Raw genomic sequence first — 9,269 nt, forward strand, 5'->3', positions numbered from 1 at the left:
CTGCATTTTTGGATCGTCCAATAATTTAGAGTCAATTACATTAAACTAATTCCTTTTTATTTGATCGAAAACTAACCTTCTCCAGTGATGCCTGTCTAGTATAGCCTCCTAGCTAGATGCATGAACTTACATCGATATGTGGTCAAGGTTTCATTTTAACGGTCTCTCCGTGGTTGCATGACGAATAAGATGGCCGGGGATGGGGATTGGTCATCTACTGCTCAACTATTGAGGATATCCCTTAACAACTATTGAGATTTAAGTTTCAAGTCATATAATATCAGGCAGATTTTGACGAAAGTTTCCACTATAATATCAAAGGGGTGATAGTCACCCTGTTGTGAGTGTTGGGCGAAAAACGCTACATGTCACAGGTATATTTCAACAGTTGCATCAAGTATACTAGAGTTGGTTACCTCTATGTCGGTCCTTTACTTAGCAAAAAAGTGTACCCTTATAGCAGTCATCTAATAGAACTATAATCGATCGTTGACATGAGAGAGCAAGCACGCTAGCTATATATTATTGAATTTGTTTGATGCTTAGGAATCAATTAATAAGAATATATTATTGGTTATTTTTACCACGATTGATACAGGGGATAGCAAAAGATCCACAGAGGGTCACCAATCCAGAAGATCCAGCGGTGAGAATTCTTATGTTTGATCAATTTGGTAATGCGCGTGAAATATGGTATCTCCCTATATCAATCCTACTTATTTTACATTACATTATAATATGACATATTATTGATTTCTTTTTTACCTCGCGTTTTTAGGGGCCACCCGAAAGGATTTAGGGGCCATCAATTTATACCCAGCCAAAGACTCTAGTTAAGGGGTACCCTATATGATATTGAAGTTAAATAAATGCCTTTCTGGTAAAACTGTATAAAAACCAAATCAAAAAAAATTCTACTCATTTCAACTCTTCTTCTTCCAGTTTCATATTATTTTCCGATTGTGGAAGAAAAAAAGACTTTCCCTCGTTCTTGTGTTCAACCGAAACATCGCCGCGAATCGTAAAATCAAAACATCGTCGATTCGTTTATAAAACAATTGATAAGGGAAATGAAACCCACAGACCTAGAACCAAAAACGTTGCTCGGGGTATCGATCCAAAGATTGGGATTTTAGCAAGAAATAAAGAAATTGTTGCTGCAAATGAAGAAGAACGCGAAGAAGAAGTACCCGTCGATGTAGTCGGTGGTTGCGATTCCGATAGTCAAACACTTCGTCAACTTCAAATGGACCCAATTAGGTAAGAATCTATCATTTTTGGGTTTATTTCGACGAATCGAGAAAAAAAATTTCTAGGGTTTTCGGTTATTTATCCAGATTTGGGCGATATTTATGCTTATTTACTTCCGAATGTAGTCGTGTTCTTCATTTCTCAAGAACATCGACAGTATTCAGGAGAAATATTTGATGGTTATCGGCCGAATATTGTTGGCCATATCTTCCTGGATACAAACTGGTAATAATCGGTAGTTTAATGAATTTTTTGGATCCCGAATATATTTAAGTAGACACACAGTATTCGGAAGTACACTCACTACCGAATATATTGAAAAAATCTCAAAATTTCTGATATAGGAAAAATCTCATTTTGGGGCCAGTATTTATTCGGAAGACAATATAATGTTTTATACCTCCGATTGTGTAGGATAAAATTTTAGAGTTTATGAACTCCAGTTGATGAATATTCGGTGGTAAACATGTTTAGTTATATTCCGATTGTTTTTCATTCGGGAAAAATATGTGTCTTCTTACTTCCGAATTTGTTTATTCGGGTTATAGTTTTGTACTTTTTCTTCCGATTGTGTAGGATGAAAAATTTAGAGCATCTGAACTCCAATTGATGCATATTCGGTTGTAAATATGTTTGATTAGCTTTCGATTGTTTTGTATTCGGGAACAGTATGTGTATTTTTACGTCTGAATGTGTACATTCGGGTTATATTTCCATACTTTGTCTTCCGATTGTATAGTTTGTAAATATTGTTCCTTTCTTTGTTGTTTAGAAAAAGTCGAGAAAGGAGGAAGAAAGTGACAGCTAGTTCTAGGAGGGAAAGGAGTGCCAAAGATAATTCAAGTGCTCAACAAAGCTTACAAGAACAAAGCAGTCAACAAGGAGTGCAACCAAGTGCTGAAAAAAGTGTAGAACAACAAGGCAGTGAACAAGGGGTGCAACCAAGTGTTGAACAAGCCGCTCAACAAAGTGCAGAACCAATTGCTTCCCAAGTTACACCCCACCATGAAATTGAACCAGTTGATCCAGTGCCAAGAGTAGAAGAAGAAGGACAACCAAGTGGTACCCAAAAAGCCAAAAAAGAAAAAGATGGTGTAAAGAAGGATATTGCTAAGAAAGCATCACATCTTGTCCCTCAGCACTTGAAGAAGAAGGGTATTCCAGCAGGCACAATCCTTGGGTTACCGGCGGATGGAGGAAAATTGCTATTTGGATACAAAGACTCATGGGCCAGAGAAATATACGAAACAGAGGTAATAAAATTACTATTTTTTATTAATGTATTGTCTATGTGTTATATCGTAATATTTGTATTAAGGATTTTTTTATGTACTTTAATAGGATCATCAAGATGCGGTCTGTCTACTCAAACCTACCGCCGCACCAACAAAAATGCTTGCGTGGCCTTTATCTGGTGAATGTGAAAGGTTCAAGTCAATTTTTGCCAACTCGGGGTTAGCTAATGCCGCCGAGAATTCATTGTTGGAACATGATCGTGTGGCCATATCGGCGTTCGTGGAGAGAATGTATCCTGAGACCGATACTTTCTATATGCCGTTTGGGGAGATGACGATTACTCCGGATGATGTTGTGCAGATTCTTAACCTTCCCGACCAAGGCACAACTGTGAAGTTTAACTACACAAAGAAGTTAAGTTGGGCACAACTTTATGCTCTAACTAAAAAGTGTTTAGGTTGGGATGAAGAGACAACAACAGCAGAGTTTAGGAGGCATGCAAGTTACAGAACAAGACAGATCAACATTACAGCTTTGATCAAACCCGTGGTCGTGCAGGACTGGGAGGTAGTCACAGTCGTAAAGTAAAGAAGAGCAGATAAATGACAATGATTTGTGTTGTACATTCGGAAGTTTGGGTAACTAAGTTTACTTCCGATTATTACAAGTTCAAAATTTGAAAAGTATCAGTTTTTCCCAAATTCTGATTTTTGGGCCACCATACATTCGGGACTTTACAAGAAAAAATTATCCTCCGAATATTACAAGTTCAAAACAAACCATGCAGGTTAGACAACCCATATTCGGAAGTTTGGGTAACTAAGTTTACTTCCGATTATTGCAAGTTCAAAATTTGAAAAGTATCAGTTTTTCCCAAATTCTGATTTTTGGGCCATCGTACATTCAGGACTTTACAAAAAAAAAAATTATCCTCCGAATATTACAAGTTCAAAACAAACCATGCCATGGCTCTAGGTGGTTCCAAGGGCCAATATAGAAGGTTAGACAACCCATATTCGGAAGTTTGGGTAACTAAGTTTACTTCCGATTATTGCAAGTTCAAAATTTGAAAAGTATCAGTTTTTCCCAAATTCTGATTTTTAGGCCATCGTACATTCGGGACTTTACAAAAAAAAATTATTCTCCGAATATTACAAGTTCAAAACAAACCATGCCATGGCTCTAGGTGGTTCCAAGGGCCAATATAGAAGGTTAGACAACCCATATTCGGAAGTTTGGGTAACTAAGTTTACTTCCGATTATTGCAAGTTCAAAATTTGAAAAGTATCAGTTTTTCCCAAATTCTGATTTTTGGGCCATCGTACATTCGGGACTTTACAAAAAAAAATTATCCTCCGAATATTACAAGTTCAAAACAAACCATGCCATGGCTCTAGGTGGTTCCACGGGCCAATATAGAAGGTTAGAAAACCCATATTCGTAAGTTTGGGTAACTAAGTTTACTTCCGATTATTGCAAGTTCAAAATTTGAAAAGTATCAGTTTTTCCCAAATTCAGATTTTTGGGCTATCGTACATTCGGGACTTTACAAAAAAAATTATCCACCGGGAGATAACTTTAATCGATAAACATCCGATTTTCAAGTTTTCGGAAATTTTATTTTGAGGCCACTGTTATATTCGGCAGTCAAATAATATTAAACTATTACCGATTGTAAAGGATAAGAATACTGAGTTTTGAAATTTTTTGAGGAATTCGTTTTTGGGGCCATTCGGAGGTGAATAACTCTACATAACTACCGAATGTAGATTTTTTTGGAAAACCAGTTTGGGTTTTTTTCCTCATATTCGGCATTAAACTACTATCTTGGAACTACCGAATATACATATTTGGTACTCAGTGTGTTATATTCGAGAAATTATCTACCGAATCTGGGTAGTTCATGGCATTCAATGCATGCAATAATCGATTTTTCTTGTTTACAAAAGCACACAAACGCATGCAAATCTAGTATTTGAGTTTCTTAACACAATACCTGTGTTTTACATGCATCGTTAGCTTCAATATCAGGCGATTCTCCATTTTCTTCCATGAAAGGGTCGTCTAGGTTTTCCTCTCCACAAAAGTTTGGATCATTCAACATATACCCCAAATCATCTTCACCATGATTCTCACCTTCTTCTTCATATCCATCCATTTTTGTAGTGATAAAATGGGTTTTCCCTTTTTTCCTTCACCTTCTTCTCTATAATTCTAACAACTCAAAAATGAAAAAGAAATGGAAAAAATGAAACAGAAATCATTCTAATACTGCACCGACTACAATCGGAAGTCTGGGTAAATTTTTGTCTTCCGATTAAAATCGGAGGATAAAAATGTTATCATATCCTCCGAATATATAAGGGTAATTTTGCCATTACGAATTACGCGAGATAAGAGCTGGCTACATTTTCCCTTTGGGTGATCTTTTTTGTTTTATTGTTGGCCCTAAATCCTTTTGAATGGCCCCTAAGAACGCGAGCCTTTTTTATGCTTAGGAATCAATTAATCAACTGATTATTTGGATCTATGGACTTGGTACTTGCAATTATTGGTACTATATTAATATTAAGGAATCAATAATGCAATTGTATATTAGTAACAACAAGAGTTGAAATCTTTCGATTATCGATTGAAGATTCCCATAATTCATTCACAAAGTCGTGGTGGTTCTTAATCATCAATAATGCCGTATTATACTCCATAATGGGAATTATTTATGCAAACGGTGTCTATTCCGTGTATAACCCATAATAATGTTGTATTATATTCAAGAGCATATTTAGTCGGAGGAAATCAAATTATTCTACTTGAAAATACGATATCATCTACTACATTTTAAGTAAGTAGGGATGCCGAATGAATGAGATAACGATTCTTGAAAATGAAGGATTTTGAAACCCCAAAAGTGATTGGTTTTAGATTACACTTATGATCTTTTGGAAATGAGATAATCTTCCCACCGTCCAAACATAACAAAAAAAGTAAAATGGAAGTTACTTACTTACATCAATGATCAATCATACAACAACTATTTTCTAAATTTGTTTATGGTTTAAAAGGGTATCGTTATCGGAATCATACCCATTATTCCCTCCTGCACCTTTAATTTTGTTTTTGTCCAATAAAAATCTATAAAAGATTTACATACCGTGTCTTATGCGTGTGTTAGTGTTACCATCGTGGATGACTCGTATAAGTGATGTTTAGAGGACAGGGAAATTTTTGGGGTTGTGTTACAAATTTGACTATAATGGCACCTCTTTCGAATAGAAAAACTAGCCAGATAATGGGTTGATTGGTACGTACAAGTACATTTTTTGTATAATAAAGAAACATATGGATTATTCTAATTTGCTTCGACCAAACTCAAACACAAAAGTGAAGAGTCCTGTTATCATGCACATGCGTCTATAACAACACAATGAGTCTGTATTTTTAAACCGTTAAATTTTACATCCATTATAATGACATTTGAAGGAGGAGTGTGGCTTTCTCAATCTCTTGATGTCGTTAGACATTTGATCAGCGAGGACCTTGCTGGAAGAGCTCACACTAGAGAAGAAAGTGTGTCTGTTTAGTTATTTGGCCGTAGGCCAGTGTAGGAAAAAAAAACAAAAAAACATATGTAACAAACTAAAAGACTAAAAGTGCTTGTTCACAGTCAAAAAAATGTTGCCACTTTAACCTTTTGATGTAGTCAAGCTAATAATGCTATCAAATTATTCCTCCATTGGCAGTCAAGCTAATAATTGTCAAGCAGCAAAAAATGCTGGCTATGGGGTTCGAACCCATGCGCACTTATGTGCAGAAGATCTTAAGTCTTCCCCCTTAACCACTCGGGCAAACCAGCTATTTGTTATAAAACTGAAAGCGATCAAACACGTAGGCCCATTTTCTCTTTTGGCATCACCCTTTGGTTGGATTGACAGCGCGGTAATGGTGATCAAAGAATTCATTTCATTAGCGAAATAGCAAACGTAACAATTGACGAGGTGATAAGGATCCAGATACTAATCACACAAGATCCTAATACTAACACAAACCATAGCAATCATTTGATCCGTTGATTGGAGATCAGCCACCATAATAACCGGTGCTTACTTAAATTTGTTTCATTAATTTTTTTGGATTCTTCAAACCCTAAAACAAACTATATATTTATAATAATCAATACTTATAATGCAAGACCCTAAACTAATTACTAAAAGCACCCGTAATTTTTGTTTTGTGTCGGTGTCCCAACATCCCCAAGCCCTTGAAACACAACTTGTCCTCAAGTTGGATTGCAAGAAAAAAATGATATATCACATTTCGCAATTACAAGCCAAGGTGGCTTCCATAGTCTTGATAAGCTTGTCCCGTACAAGGGAACAATTAACCCAATTAGTCGCGTATCTGGAGCAGCGCAAACGGCTTGAGAGTTAGCATTTTTGTTGGACATATGAATCATTATGACTTGGACAGCTGCAACATTAGGTGGCAATTCTGATCTGAAATATCCCTGGTCTCCAAGTGTATTTGTACACTTGTCCATTAAATTCATAAGTTGGAATATTTTTCCACGATCAAATATCCAGAATGCAAGAGAGTTCACATGGCGTCCCTGTCCTTGTCCAGAAATTAACTGACCCTTTTAGTGCGTCATGTAATAATCATACATGGTTGTGGTTGCTTCTATGAATTCAATCACTGGACAGTCACAAGATCTTAAATATATCGTTCCTTCTCTGTTCCATTTAACACCAGTATATATACAGACAATCTGGTCCATAATTGTTGCTCCCGAAAATACTTTTGAATCTTCCGAAGTGACGAACAACTTATACTTCCTAACACCATCTTCACGAAGTTCCTCATTGTCGAAAACTTGGAAATTAGAAGGCCGAGAAAAAGAACTTGACCCTATATCCGGTATGTAGAGATCGGTACAGTAAATCTCAGATGGATTATCTTTTCCACACTCCTTGAATAGAACCTTGTCCCCAAGGTCTGATCTTGACGCAGGTGCAATTCCTATCTGTATCTCATCAAAAGCAATAGCCTTAGATTTGCCTTCTTCTGGAAGAAACTTTTTAATTGCAGCAGCTAGTTTAGTTTCCTCCCGACCAACGTGTCTAATGGGTAATGTAGATTTCCCATGATCAAGTTGTCCAGTGGTCCCAACATTTACGCCAGGTTCTGTTCGTGTATATGTAACCCCAACCTCACCTAGATTAAGACGGGCATTAGATTCAAGTGGAACATTGTTTTCACGATGGTAGTGCAATTCAGTGCAAAAGCCAATTTCGGGAAGGGAGAACTTGGTCGGAGAAATGGAAACTGGATTGACGACACTAATGGTAACCTCCATGCCTATATTCTTTTTATCATTTCCATGCCTATAGTGTGAGACATCTTGTTTTTCTTCGGAAGGGATGGAATAGTCTTGCGTAGAAACTGTTACCTTATCAATTTCTTTCTCTTTATTCTCTTCATTCCGTAATCCATGACAAGTTTCTTCAACAACAATCTCGACTGAATAAACATCATTCTTGACTACCGTTGATGACAAAGATGATGTAGAAACTTTATTTTTTACTTGCATAGTTTGTAGCCTAGTGCTCGATATATTTTGAGATGCTAGCAAGGCCTTAACTCTGGCATCGGATGATATACGATCAACATGAACCTTTTCCAATAATTCAGTTAATGGTGTCTTTTTTCCATCTAAATCAGAAGCAATAGGTTGCATAAACTGTTGTTGTATTATTGCACCCTTCTTAAAAAGGACCTTGCCCTCAAGGTCCAAGATGGAAACTGCGGGTACAATATCGTTTTCCTCTGCAACGGCTGTGGATGGAAATGCTTTAGGAGGTACATTAGCCGGGAGTCTTGACCAAGACTTTTCTCACTCAAATGTATTTGTATACACTTTCTTGTCAGAACTATAATGAGTGATTTTCTGTTCCACAAAAGCATCAGAACTGCAATTAATGGACTCTCTCGTGTATACATGAACATCACAAATATTTGAGTGAGCTGTATGTGCCAAGGCAGAATGGGTACGACATAGATTAATACCCTTGCGAGATGGAAATCTAGAACAAAGTGTGCGACAAAATTGTGGCCATGTTAGTTCTCCGAGATCATATTCTTGGATTTGATGATAGCTTCCTTAGTGATTTCTATTCACCAGGATTCTTATTATATAAAACAATAGTATCCCTTTTGGGAATACAAAATTTATGACGGAGATAATCTCCTCATTACAATAATTATGACAAGAGATATTCTCCTTAATAAAAATAAGTAAAGCAGTATAATATATTCTCTAATACACCCCCTTAGTCTGAGCGGGAGAGGAGAAAACACTAAGACTATAACGAAAACGAACAAATAGTTGTCGTGGAAGGCCCTTGGTGAAGATGTCAGCATACTGGTTTTCAGACGGGACGTGCAAGACATGAATATCACCAATACTAACGCGTTTACGAACAAAGTGCATGTCAATCTCCACATGTTTATTGCGCTGATGTTGAATAGGATCTCCAGACATATATATCGCACTTACATTATCACAATACACGATAGTAGCACGTCTTAAAGGTAGATGGAGCTCTAGAAGAAGGTTTCGAATCCATGCTGTTTCAGCAACAACGTTTTCTACCCCCCGGTATTCTGCTTCAGCACTGGATCGAGAAACTGTTGCTTGACGTTTTGATGACCAGGAGAAGAGGTTGTCTCCAAGAAATACACAAAAGCCATAAGTCAAACGACATGAATCAGGACAACCCGCCCAA

At 36.9% G+C, this 9,269-nt stretch overlaps 1 non-coding gene across 1 annotated transcript; it reads right to left on the minus strand.

Moving 5' to 3' along the window:
* Positions 1–6,257: 6,257 nt before the first annotated feature.
* On the minus strand, positions 6,258–6,340 carry TRNAL-UAA. Its single transcript has one exon. It is a non-coding gene; the product is annotated as a tRNA-Leu (tRNA).
* Positions 6,341–9,269: the final 2,929 nt, after the last annotated feature.

Source organism: Papaver somniferum, chromosome 2 (genome assembly GCF_003573695.1).
Source record: "Papaver somniferum cultivar HN1 chromosome 2, ASM357369v1, whole genome shotgun sequence".
Lineage (NCBI taxonomy): Eukaryota > Viridiplantae > Streptophyta > Magnoliopsida > Ranunculales > Papaveraceae > Papaver > Papaver somniferum.